Source organism: Hemiscyllium ocellatum, chromosome 16 (assembly GCF_020745735.1).
Source record: "Hemiscyllium ocellatum isolate sHemOce1 chromosome 16, sHemOce1.pat.X.cur, whole genome shotgun sequence".
Lineage (NCBI taxonomy): Eukaryota > Metazoa > Chordata > Chondrichthyes > Orectolobiformes > Hemiscylliidae > Hemiscyllium > Hemiscyllium ocellatum.
Genome location: NC_083416.1, coordinates 10,631,694 through 10,645,672, shown reverse-complemented (window position 1 = coordinate 10,645,672; position 13,979 = coordinate 10,631,694). Strand labels below are relative to the sequence as shown.

Below are 13,979 nucleotides of genomic sequence, written 5' to 3'. Positions count from 1 at the left end.
GGTGTCTGGTCTCTCATAGCATCCTTACAGTGTGGAAACAGACCCTTCAGCCCAACCACTCCACACTGACCCTCCAAACAGTAACCTGCCCAGACCCATTCCTCTACCGTATTATCCGGCATTTACCCCTGACTAATGCACCTTAGCTATATATCCTTGAACATTATGGGTAATTTAGCATGACCATTTCACCTAATCTGCATATCTTTGGATTGTGGGAGGAAATCAGAGCATCCAGAGGAAACCTATGCAGACACGGGGGTAAATGTGCAAACTCCACACAAACAGCTGCCCATGGCTGGAATCGAACCCAGGTCCCTGGCACTGTGGGGCAGCAGTGCTAACCACTGTGCCACCTGATAGCCCTCCCCTAAGAGCTAGCAACATGGGAGAGTATTCTTCTTGCCCCACCTTCAGAGACGTGGCGGTGATGTGTTCCCCAGAGTTTAATCGAGTTGGAATAGCCTGAGGGGGGCTCAGAATCTAAGCTGGCAGAGGTGCGAGAATGAGCCTTGTTGGTGCAACCTCTGAGGAACATCATACTCATGGAGGCATACAACATGGAAACAGACCCTTCTCTCCAAATTGTTCATGCAGACCAGGCATTCTAATTTAAGTCCCATTTGCCACTATTTGGTCAATATCCCTCTAAACCCTTCTTGTTCATGTATACATTCAGATGCCTTTTAAATGCTGTAATTGTCCCAGCCTCCGCCACTTCCTCTGGCTGCTCATTCTGTACACGCACCACCCTCTCTGTGAAAAAGTCACCTTTTCTTTCTTTATTCACGGGATAAAAGCATCATCACTGGATAGGCAGCATTTATTCCCCATCCCTAATTGCCCACAGGCCAACCACATTGCTGTGGGCCGGGAGTCACATGTAGGCCAGACCAAATAAGGATAGCAGTTTCCTTCCCTAAAGGGCATTCTGAACCAGATGAATTTTTCCAACAAACGTCAATGGATTCATGGTCATCATTAGACTCTTAATTCCAGATATTTCTTGAATCCAATTCCTCCATCTACTGTGGCAGGATTTGACCCGACGTCCCCAGAACAGTACCAGGATCTCTGGATTAACAGTCCAGTGATAATACCATAAAGCCACTGCCTCCCCTTTGGTCCCTCTTATAGGTATAACATTTTGATTTGCCTTGATTTTAATCAGCAAATTGTGTTTCACAACAAATTCTGGGAAAACAATGAGCAGTAACGCAACAAGTGGATAAAAGTCCACGCTGACCCACACCCCTACATTTACCCCTGCACCTAACACTACGGGCAATTTAGCGTGGCCAAGTCACCTAACCTGCACATTTTTGGAGTGTGGGAGGAAACCGGAGCAAACCCACGCAGACACGGGGAGAATGTGCAAACTCCACACAGTCAGTCGCCTGAGGCAGGAATTGAACCCGTGTCTCTGGCGCTGTGAGGCAACAGTGCTAACCACTGTGCCACCGTGCTGCCCATTAACGATTTCAGCAGATGCCAAACCTCTGGTCTCTGGCAAACCTCTGGATGTGACCCGGGTCTCTGGATTAACAGCCCAGGGATAACAGCACAAGGCCATGAGAATGAGCTGGCTGTACTGGAGCTGGATTTTGAAGGATGGGTCAGATCATTATGTGCCATTTGCCCGTTTCACCAGTTTTCCCTAATCTGTCCTCTCTCTAATTTCTACAGAAAAGCCATCAGTGGAGCACTTACAAATCTTTAGACCCATATGCTGCATTTTTGTGCCTCTGCGTGTTGCACAGTTTAATGACCTGTTAGAATGACTTGCAGCATCTGCTCAAATCGTTATACACCTCCCCTTTAGCTGAACCGCTGAAAAAGCAAGTTCTCATTTTTAACTCATGTTGGTCTCTCAGGATTTTACATGCAACTACTCTGCAGTGTTAGCTGCATGCTACTTATAGTGATTTAACTTTTAGATAGCACAAAGTGTACTGCTTGAACCAATACGTTACTGCAGTGTTTGCACCTAACACTACGGGCAATTTAGCATGGCCAATTCACCTGACCTGCACATCTTTGGACTGTGGGAGGAAACCGGAGCACCCGGAGGAAACCCACGCAGACACGGGGAGAACGTGCAAACTCCACACAGTCAGTCACCTGAGGCGGGAATTGAACCCGGGTCTCTGGCGCTGTGAGTGTGTTTACTTGGAAACCAATGGATGATATATATGTTCTTGTATATATATTTGATTTTATATATATATGTTTTTTTGTGTGTGATATATATATATATATATATATATATGAAGGGCTTATGTCTGAAAGGTTGACTCTCCTGCTCCTTGGATGCTGCCTGACCGGCTGTGCTTTTGCAGTGCCACACTCTCCAACTCTGATCTCCAGCATTTGCCGTCCTCCCTTTCTCTTATATATTGCAATGTTACGCTTAAGGTACGGGTGTGGTTCAGCTTCTGAGAATTGGGAAAAAGGAGAATGACTTCTGAATTCTGAGGTGCAGAGGGATCTAGGTGTTCTAGTGCCTGAGTCCTGAAAAGTCAGGTGCAGCTTGAGCAAGAAGCATGGAATACTATCCTTTACTGAACCTTAAAGTCAGGATGTTATCCTTCAGTTTTAGTGTGTATCAGTGAAATCACATTTTTTACGCGGTTTAATTTTGGTCTCCATATTTAAAGAAGGAGTAAGTAAATTAGAGGTGGTTCAGATGACATTTGCTAGAATGATACCTGGAATGAGTAGGTTGTCTTATGAGAAAAGGAGAAAGTGAGGACTGCGGATGCTGGAAACCAGAGTCGAAAAGTGTGGCACTTGAAAAGCACAGCAGGTCAGGCAGCACCCAAGGAGCAGGAGAGTCGACGTTTCAAGCATAAGCTCTTCATCAGGAAGATGATGAAGAGGTTATGCTCGAAACATCAACTCTCCCGCTCCTCAGATGCTGCCTGACTGATTGTGCTTTTCCAGCACCACACTTTTTGAGTCTGTCTTATGAGAAAATAGTGGTTAGTCTGGTCTTTTTTTCACTGGAGTTTGGAAGAGTGAGGTGTGATTTGATTAAAGTCTATAGGATCCCGAATGGTCATGACAAAGGCAGTGGAGGTCGTTCATGAATATGGAGTAGATTCTTGTTAGGCAGGGGAATCAAAGTCTATCAGGGGGTTGATGGAATGTGGAATGCACAAACAAAGGTCAGCCATGATCCTATTGAATGGTGGAACAAATTGGAAGGCCAAAATTCGAGAGTGTGCTGCTGGAAAAGTACAGCTAGTCAGGCAGCATCCAAGGAGCAGGAAAATTAACATTTCAGGCATAAGCTCTCCATCAGGTCCTGATGATGGGCTTATGCCCGAAATGGAAATGCATTATAACCAACACATGCTTTAAAAGTTAGCACTTTAGAAACAGTCCCCAGTTTGTCAATCGTGTTACAATGAATTTACATTGATGAAACATGTTGCAGCAGAATGGTCTGCATTACTGATTCTGAATCAGACTGGCCTGTATCTTTAAGACCGTTACATAACGTCACAATGTGTAACATTTTGCTGTAAGGGTAACACCTCACCTTCAGTCACTGTTACTTTGTAATGGAGCCAGTGCAGTATTTTCAGTCAGTCACTCATGTGTATGTAATGTATTCTAATATCAACAGGCACAGAGTCCAGACTGTGTTTGTAAATCAGTAATCTCACAGCATTGGAAGTAGTGGGTGTTGTCAATACGATTTAGGATATCTGACTCAGCAAAAACCCAGACTTGGTGGTATTTGTTACATGGGCTAACCTATCAAAAATCACAAAACTACTGACCATGGAATAACTGTGAGGGGAGCTACTGAGTATGAGAGTGGTGTTGCTCAGAGGGTGGAGTAGGAGAGGTTCTGGGAAGAACAAAGGAGGAATGAACAGGTTTAAAGTGACTAAAACATATCTTATGGAGTCACAGATCTCTCAGCTGGCTGATTTGCAGACCCACTATCATATTCACTTCCCTCAAAATGCTGGACCAAAGTAACTCCTAAGTGGGAAATCAGTCAAGGGTCAATCCTTTGAAATGTGTGACAGTTGGGTCAGTCACTATGCAGGTCAGGCAGCATCCGAGGAACAGGAGAATCGACATTTCGGGCATAAGCCCTTCTTCAGGAATTCTGGATGAAGGGCTTATGCCTGAAATGTCGATTCTCCTGTTCCTCGGATGCTGCCTGACCTGCTGCGCTTTTCCAGCAACACATTTTCAGCTCTGATCTCCAGCATCTGCAGTCCTCACTTTCTCCTCAGTCACTATGCAGCACTATATGGTCCAGAAAAGATTTCACAGCATTATCTGGATTGATTAGGATTGACATGAGAACGAATACGATCTATATTAACAAACATTGGTGTGGAATCCAGAATCAAACGTCTCACAGCTTTGTGTCAGGAGAGCAAAATGAAGTATAGAAAATATCAGAAATACACAAAATGGCCATTAGCAATCTGAAAAGAGACAAAAAAAAATTGAGCATGTGCTGAAAGGTTAAAGTTTTGAACAAGATTGCATCTTAACAAATAAAAGCAAAGTTCTACGGATGACAGAGATCTGAAATAAAAACGATTAACCTCAGCAGGCCTGGCAGCATCTGTGGAGAGAGAAAGGGAGATAACCTTTCACATTCAACACGATAGTTCTACAGAACTGGGCTCAAAAGATTTTGTTTCATTCATTCATGGGATATAGATGTGGCTGGGATAGTCTAATATGTACTGCCCCTCCTAATTGGCCTGAGAGCAGTTAAGAGTCAACCACATTACTGTATGTGTGGAGTCACATGTAAGTCAGACATGAGAAAGATGGCAGATTCCTTCCCTCAGGAACATTAGTCAACCAGATGTTTTTTTTTCCCACAACAATTGACATTGGTTACACAGTTACCAATAGACTGGTCTTTTTTTCATTCCAGGCTTTTTCTAAATGCATTAAATTTCTCTATCTTCTGTGGTGAGATTCAAATCCATAAACATTTGCTTGGGGTTTTGGATTACAAGTCTAATGATATTTCCATCACTTTGCCACCTCTGTTTCTCTCTCCTGGTGCTGACAGACTTGCTGAATTTCTGCACCACCTTCCATCTTGCATCTCAAACATTTACTGTTCCAAAGAAGAGTTGAAAAGTGCAGTGCTGGAGAAAGCACAGCAGGTCAGGCAGCGTCTGAAGAGCAAGAGAGTTGAAGTTTCAGGCAGAAGCCATTTTGACTTTTTCTCTCCACAGATTCCGCTGTATCTGTTGACTTTCACCAGCACAAAACTGAAAAGTATTGCAGATGCTGTAATTCAGTGACAAAAACAGAAATTGTCAGAAAAGCTCAGCAGTTCTGAGGAAGGGTCACTCGACCAGAAACGTAAACTCCAATTTTCCCCTGCCAGATCTGCTGAGATTTTCTAGCAATTTCTGTTTCTCATTTTTTAAAATTTTTTTTCTTTCTAGTACGCAGTAATCCACAGTATTTGTGGATGCTGTTTAGTTTACTTTCTGTAAGAGTCATAGAGATATACAGCAAGAAACTGACCCTTTGGTCCAACTCATTCATGCTGGTGAGATATCCTAAACTACTCTAGTCCCATTTGTCAGCATTTGACCCATATCCCTCCAAACCCTACCTATTCATATACCCATCTAGATGCCTTTTAAATGTTGCAATTGTACCTGTCTCCACCACTTCCTTTGGCAGCTCATTCCAAACATGCACCACCCTCTGAGTGAAAAAGTTGCCCCTTAGGTCTCTTTTATATCTTTCCCCTCTCACCCTAAACTTACGCCCTCGACGCACTCACCCCAGAGAAAAAACTTTGCCTATTTACCCTATCCATGACCCTCATAATTCTGTAAACCTCTATAAGGTCACCCCTCGGCCTTGATGCTCCAGGGAAAACAGCCCCAGCCTATTCAGCCTCTCCCTATAACTCAAATCCTCCAACCCTGGCAACATCCTGGTAAATCTTTTCAGAACCTTCTCAAGTTTCAGAACAGTGGTGGGATGGAGGATGGGGGATGGGGGATGGGGGGCTTCCTCCTGTGTTTTGTTTCTGTGTGTGTTGAATTGAGAAAGTGCTGAAAGTTTGGGGAGGGAGAAGACCCTTTGGTGGGCGGAACCCCTGAAAGCGGAGCAGGCAGACTGGCTGGTGGGGGAGGCTGGAGAGGGACGGACGCGGAAGCGGCTTAGATGAGGAGGAGGAGGGGGAACGGCAGAAACTGACGGAACTTCCGGCGGACACGCAGACGGTAAAAAAAACCCGGGAACGAGCTATAATAATAATAATAATATTTGCCGAAGGTATAAGTAACGGGAAGGTCAGACCGAGGGAGGTGGGGACTAAAACCGGCAGCTCCGCTCCGGAGGGTCGTTTTATTATTTTAAACCAGGACTTTTAAAAAATAACTGACAGGAGTTTATGACCCATTCCCCGTCTCATTTGCTCTAATTCCCGCCGCCAGCCCCGCGGATTTATTCCACTTTCATTTCCTCTCTCCGCCTCTCTCCCTGTTATGTATCGATGTAAGAGGTTCGCTCTTTCATTATTGAACAGAAAAATATTCTTTCGCCCCTGTCCCCTCCCCGTTATCCCCCTCTTACCTTCAGCCCCTCTCTCCCTCAGCCATTACACCCCCTTACCCTCTCCCCTTATCCCCCCCCTTACCCTCTCCCCTTATCCCCCCCTTTACCCTCTCCCCTTATCCCCCCCTTTACCCTCTCCCCTTATCCCCCTCTCACCCTCTCCCCTTATCCCCCCCCTTACCCTCTCCCCTTATCCCCCCCTTTACCCTCTCCCCTTATCTCCCCCTTTACCCTCTCCCCTTATCTCCCCCTTTACCCTCTCCCCTTATCCCCCCCTTTACCCTCTCCCCTTATCCCCCCCTTTACCCTCTCCCCTTATCCCCCCCCTTACCCTCTCCCCTTATCCTCCCCTTTACCCTCTCCCCTTATCCCCCCCTTTACCCTCTCCCCTTATCCCCCCCTTTACCCTCTCCCCTTATCCCCCCCTTTACCCTCTCCCCTTATCCCCCCCCTTACCCTCTCCCCTTATCCCCCCCTTTACCCTCTCCCCTTATCCCCCCCTTTACCCTCTCCCCTTATCCCCCCCTTTACCCTCTCCCCTTATCCCCCCTTACCCTCTCCCCTTATCCCCCCCTTTACCCTCTCCCCTTATCCCCCCCTTACCCTCTCCCCTTATCCCCCCCTTTACCCTCTCCCCTTATCCCCCCCTTTACCCTCTCCCCTTATCCCCCCCTTTACCCTCTCCCCTTATCCCCCCCTTTACCCTCTCCCCTTATCCCCCCCTTTACCCTCTCCCCTTATCCCCCCCCTTACCCTCTCCCCTTATCCCCCCCTTTACCCTCTCCCCTTATCCCCCCTTTACCCTCTCCCCTTATCCCCCCCTTACCCTCTCCCCTTATCTCCCCCTTTACCCTCTCCCCTTATCCCCCCCTTACCCTCTCCCCTTATCCCCCCCTTATCCCCCTCTTACCCTCCCACTTACCTTCAGCCCTCCCTCTCTCCCTCAGCCATTACACGCCCATACCTCTCCCCTCATTCCCCCATACCCTCCCACAAACTTCACTAGGAGATAAAAGTGTGGGACGGGTTTCTCTCGTGTGTCCCTCCTGTCGAAGGGTGCATCTCTTTGTTTAACAAAAATATCAGTTGGAAAATCCAGTCAGATTTGAGAAGCAAAACAAAACAAAGCTGCACATTCCGGAATCCAGAGTAGACAAACAGGAGGCTGGAAGAACACAGCAAGTCAGATTTGAGATGCTGGGTGAATAGATTTCCTCCTCCCCATACCCCCCCCCCCAAAAAAAACAGCTTTTCTTTCTTTAACCCCTCATGTCTCTCTTTGCCACCTCTCTTGTTTGCTAAACTCTTCTGACTTTACATAGTGGAATTTTGTACATCGACCCTTAGTCTGTAAGTTTAGGATGTGTCGGCCTCCAAGAATATTTTACTTCAGAAATGTGTAACAGATTGAGTGTGAGTAAATAACATTTTAGGTTGTATGACTAGTAGTTTAGGACACCAAATAAAGAAACATTGGTAAATTTAAGGAATAAAATGTTTAACCTGCAGTTTTAAAATAATTTACATTGCAGAGTTTTGTAAAGGACTTTATAATCAGTGACGTTTAGGAAAATGAAGTGCTCAATTAGTTTAAATGTCTTGCAAATGTCTTTCATTTGTTCCCCTTCATGCCAAGATTCAGCTTTGTGCATCAAATCTGGAGCACAGATTTGAAACCAGATCAGTGGAGAAAGTTGCCGGATTCTGGAGAAAGAGTTTGCGTTTTAAAGAGCTGGCACAGCAGCTTGTGGGTGCTGTAAGATTCATCAAGTGACACCAAATGAGCAATGTTCCTCTGTATGTCTCACCTGCATTGTTGTCTGGTACAGTTCACAACAAAGAAATGCTGGAAATGAAATAGAATCAGAAAGTTCTGGAAACCCATAGCCAAACCAGTGCCTTTCAGGCCAACATGTATAAGATATTTCAAGAATATTTCATTTTAGAAATGTGTAGCAGACTGAGTGTGACCAAATAACATTTTAAGTTTTATAACTAGTGGTTTAGGACACCAAATAACGAAGTAACAGTATATTTGAGTGACACAATTTAAAAACTACAGTTATAAAATCATCTGCAGTTCTCGACCCTCCATCTGTTTTTATTCTTTCTTGGGAAGGGGGCATCGCTGGCTGGACTGACATTTTTTGCCTGTTCTTAATTGCCCCTTGAGAAGGTGGTGATGAGTTGAACTGCTGCGGTCTGCCTGCTGTGGGTTGACCTGCAAAGCCTTTCCAGAATTTTGACCAGTGATAAATATTCCATATCTAGATAATGGATTGCTTTTTTTTTGTGACTTGATTTATTGCCATCAAATGTATGTAAGTACAGTGAAAAGTTTTGCTTTGTAGTTTTGCAGTGCAGCCAGATCAAACCATACAGAGTGCATTTGGGTAGCAGAACAGAATGAAGAATGCAATATAATGGCTGCAGAGAAGCTACATAAAGAGTGGGATCAACATTAAATTTAAAGTTTGAGAGGCCCATTCAAAAGTCTGATAGCAGCGGGGAAGAAGCTGTTCTTGTATCAGTTGATATGTGAATTTAATCTATTGTATTTTCTGCCTAACAGAAGAAGTTGGAAGAGATTATAACCGGGTGGAAGGAGTCTTAGACTAAGTTGGCTGCCTTCCTGAGGTAATGAGAAATATAGATGAAGTCAATGGATGGAAGGTTGGCTTGTGTGATGCACTGGGCTGTGTTCACAACTCTGTAGTTTCTTATGGTCCTAGGTCGAGCAATGATGCGTCCAGATAGAATACTTTGTATGGTGCATCTATGAAAATTGGTAAGAGTCTTTACAGACAAGCTGAATTTCCTTAGCTTCCTGAAGAAGTAGAGATATTGTTGTGCTTTCTTGACTGTCGCATCAATGTGGCTGGACTAGGATAGATAATCACTCTTAGGAACTTGACACACTCTACCATCACCTCAGGATCATTGATGTAGACAGAGGTGTGCCCTCCACCTTGCTTGCTGAGGTCAGTGACCATCTCTTTAATTTTGCTGACGTTGAGGGAGAGATTCTTACCTCTACATCATGCCACCAAGCACACTATCTTTTTCCTATATTCAGCCTCATCATTTTGAGATCCGGCCCACAGCATTGGTGTCATCAGCCAACTTGTAGACGGAGTTAGACTGAAGTTTGGCCACACAGTCATGAGTGTATAGGGAGTATAGTGAACGGCTGAGTACACAGCCTTGCAGGGCCCTAATGTTGACAGTTATTGTGGAGGAGGTGCTATTGCCTATTCTCACCGATTGTGTTCTGTGGGTCAGAACACAAAGCTTGGAGTTGCAGAGGATAGAGCAGAGATCTAGGTTTGGAAATTAGTTTTGTTGGAATTATGGTCTTGAAGGCAATGTTATAGTCAATAAGTAGGAGCCTGACGTAGGTATCTTTATTGTACAGATATTTCAGGGATGAGTGTAGAGCTAGGTGATGGCGTCTGCCATGGACCTATTGCACTGGTAGGCAAGGAATCAAAACAGGCTGGGAGGTTAGAGTTGATGTGACTCACCTCTTGAAGCACTTCATAATAATGGAGGTCAGAACCATTGGGCACACTGCATTACTTTTTTTGGTGCCAGGATGATGATGGTCTTGAAGCAGGTGGGGGCTTGGAGGTGATATTGCAGGTGGTGGTGTTCCCATGTAACTGCTGACCTTGTCCTTCTAAGTGGAAGTGGTAGTGGGTTTAGAAGGTGCTGTCTATCTAAGAATCTTTGGTGAATTTCTGCAGTGCATCTTGTAGACAGTACACCCTGCTGCTATTGAGTGTCAGGGGTGGATGAAGTGGATGTTTTTGGATTGGTGATAATCAAATAGGCTGCTTTGCCCTGGATGGTGTCAAGCTTCTTGTGTTGTTGGAGCTCTCCCATCCAGGCAAGTGGGAAGTATTCCATCATGCTCCCTTTACCTTATGGATGGTGGACAAGCTTTGGGGAGTCAGGAAGTGATGTTTCTAGCATCTGAGCTGCTCTTGTAGCCACTGTTTCTGTGGTGAGTCCAGTTGAGTTTCTTGTCAGTGGTAACCCACAGGATGTTGATAGTGAGGGATTCATTGATGGTGACACTACTGAATGTCAAGGGGTGATGGTGAGATTGTTGCTTATTGGAGTTAGTCATTACCTGACATTTGTATGGTATGAATGTTACTTGCCACTTGATAGACCAATTTTGTTGCATTTGAATGTGGACTGATTCTGTTTCTGTGGATTTGTGAATGGTGCTGAACATGGTGCATTCATCGGCGAAAATCAGCTGAAGGTGGTTGAGAGCAGGCTATGTGGTCATGGAGTTCCAGTGATAATGTGTATAAGATATGAGCAAGTAGTGAAAGAGTTATGCTTTGGGTTGCATAACAAAGGCTCGGCATGCATGGCTTTGACCAGATCAGAACTTGCAGTAAAAAGTGCGGTGCATGAGTCCGGGGTGGTGGGTTAACGAGGTGAAAAGCATCCGTTATGTAATGCTAGTTAACAAGGTTAAAAACATCCATTGTGTCGTGCCAGATGTCTTCATCTTTACTGTTGATGTTCGCTGATTGTAATGGTCATCCAGTCAATATAGATACTTCCTTATTTGGATGCTGCTCCCTGTAAGTGACTATATAATTCTTTAAGAATCTGTTGTTTGAAAGAAGACTGAGAACTCGTGTCTCTGTGCATATGGGCAATCGTTCTCTCTCCCTCCAGGGCCCAGAATAAAGATGAAGGAGGTAAAGCCATACTGTGTCTGAGTGTTTACTTTGATTAATATGGGGATAGGGAAACTGGATGGCACCAGGATTTTGACCTTGTGACAGTATAGGAATGCCAGTATAATTCTATGTCAGGATGGTGTATGGCTTGAAGAGGGACTTGTATGTGGTGTTCCCATATGTGTACTGATAAGTGATAGAGGTCAAGGGTTTAGAAGGTCCTGTTGAAGTAGCATTAGTGAATTAATGCTTTGCATCCTATAGATAGTGCATAGTATATATGTGGTGATGATGGGAGTGAATGTGCTGCCAAATCAAGTGGATTGCTTTCTTTTGAGGTAGTCTCAAGTTTTTGAGTGTTGCTAGAGCTGTACCCATCCAGGCAATTGGAGAATATTCAACCACACTCAGTCTTGTGCCTTGTTAATGGTCTATCCTGAAGGTGTTGCACCAACATTGAGATTGTATTGTGAATCCATTGTGTTTGTCTCCAGGCAAAATGAAGTTCGGTAACCACGTGTAAAGCATTTAAATTTGAAAGTAGATTGTATTCAGTGAAAGACAAATAGACTTGTATTTCCGAAATGCCTTCTTTAGAGTCATTTTGCAGTCACTTTAGTACTTTTTAAAGTTGTGGTCACTGTTGCAATGAGGGAACGATGGTACTGTAGCCAGTTTATTCACAGCAGACTCAGTGCTACAGTTCCCAGCCAAAGCTTTCAATGATGTTGAGTGAGGAGTAACTATTGGTTAAGGCACTTGAGATAACTCCCCTGTTTTTATTCAACATAAAGCTAATGAGTCTTTGAGAGAACTGATATTACTTCATCAGAAAGACAGACCCTCAGCATTGTGCTCCCTCAGACCTCCAGCATTGTGCTCCCTCAGACCTATATTGGAATGCCTTGGGTCTTGTGCTCAAGTCTCTGGAATAGAAGTTGAATCTACAACGTTCTGACTCAGGGAAAATTAATCTGAACTGAATGATAGCTAACACCCTTACAGATTCTCAAATTACATTACAACTGTAGCATCTGTATGCAATAGTGATCAAATTATATGGGACCAGCAGGCAAATTCACCCATGAAATTTCCAAATTGCCTGGGAATGTTCAATCTCATGAGTGACCGATCTAGGAATTTAAAAAAAATCATCCTTGTAAGTTGAGTGGACCAGACTGGTAAGAGCTGGTGCTGTAATCACAGGGTGCTGTTCTGTCACATTTACTATAGATGCACAATCCTTTATCCGAAATGCTCGGGACAGCTGGTTTTTGGAATTCAGAATTTTTCAAATTTCAGAATAAATGACAGTTTGATGGTGAAATCTTTAAAAATCTTCCCGAAGAACAGACTTATTGTGAGTAAAATGGAAGGGGGGAGGGGGGGAATGATTGGATGGGGTTGAGAGACGGGTTGGAAGAGTTTGATATGACTGCAAGAGGTTCCGGGAAAGAGAGAGATTGCAAAAGAGAGTGTAAATCTGTCAACAAAGTCACATTAGAAAACTGGAAGGCAGGAAAACATGAATGAAATCCTTATAAATGAATGTAGAATCTATAATCTTATGCTGGCTAGATTTAGGAGCTGCTTTATGGGATCAGTGTAGTAGATAAGATTATAATGAACATTATCTGTCAACTGTTAAATTTAAATCTGAGATGCGTTAGAAAGGGTAGTAGCTGTCAAGTTAAAATATTCTGGCTTTTTCTATTTTTGGTGGAAGTACATTAGCTGTGATCTCTCAAATTTAGGGTAATGACTTTTTCCATGTAGGGATGTGTCAGTTATTTGTAAAAAAAAATTAAATAAACTTCTTAATTTAAATTGTATTGCCTAGGAAAAATAGTAGACCTGATTGAGTGGGAGGAAACCTGAGCACCCAGAGGAAACCCACACAGACATGGGGAGAATGTGCAAACTCCACACAGACAGTTGACCGAGGTGGGAATTGAACCTGGGTCCCTGGCACTGTGAGGCAGCAGTGCTAACCACTGAGCCACCGTGTTGCCCACAATAAATGAATAAGTAGCTAGCCTGAGGACTGGAAACCAATTAAAATTCAGTAAAGGGGGAAACATAAAACAAAACCCGATACTGTTGGAAAAACGTAGCAGGTCTGGCAGTATCTCTGGGGAGGAAGCAGAGTTGACATTTTGAGTCCAGTGACCCTTCTTCAGAAATCCGTCACTGTTTTCCATCATCTGCAGTTCTTTCGTTTTTTTAAGGAGCAACATAAGATTGATCAAGAGGGGAAAAATAAAATATGAGAATAAAAGTACAAGGAACTTATGAAAGTGTACTTGTAAGAGCTTCTGTAAGTGTGTAAAAAATAAGATTAATAAAGACAAATGTAAGCTCCTTGCAATGTGAAATCAGGGAATTGATAATGAGAACCAAGGAAATAGCAGAACAAATAAACAACTAATTTAGATCTCTGTTTACAGAAGAAGACAGAGATAGCATCCCAGAAATGTCAGGAAAGTTGGGGTCTATTGGGAAAGATAATTTCCTTCAATTTATAATTATTTAACAAAAATAGTGCTGAAGAAATTGAAAGGACTGAAAGCTGAATAATCCTCAGAGCGTGGTAATCTACATTCCAGGGTACAAAAATAAGATGCCGTGGAGAGAGTGGATGTGTTAGTTGTCATGTTTGAAAATATTTTTAGCTGAAGCCAAACCAGCATTTTATAAAGG

The 13,979-nt window shown here is 43.8% G+C and overlaps 1 protein-coding gene across 4 annotated transcripts in view; it reads left to right on the top strand.

Annotated features, from left to right (window-relative positions):
- Positions 1-6,181: 6,181 nt before the first annotated feature.
- ublcp1 (ubiquitin-like domain containing CTD phosphatase 1) overlaps positions 6,182-13,979 on the top strand; it is a 45,085-nt gene continuing 37,287 nt past the window's right edge. The window contains exon 1 of one of the 4 annotated variants that reach the window (XM_060836708.1): positions 6,182-6,239. The gene's annotated coding sequence lies outside the window, so the exon portion shown is untranslated. Of the gene's footprint in view, positions 6,292-7,754; positions 7,775-13,979 lie in introns of those variants that run through there. The other 3 variants (XM_060836707.1, XM_060836710.1, XM_060836709.1) reach the window with 3 other exon arrangements.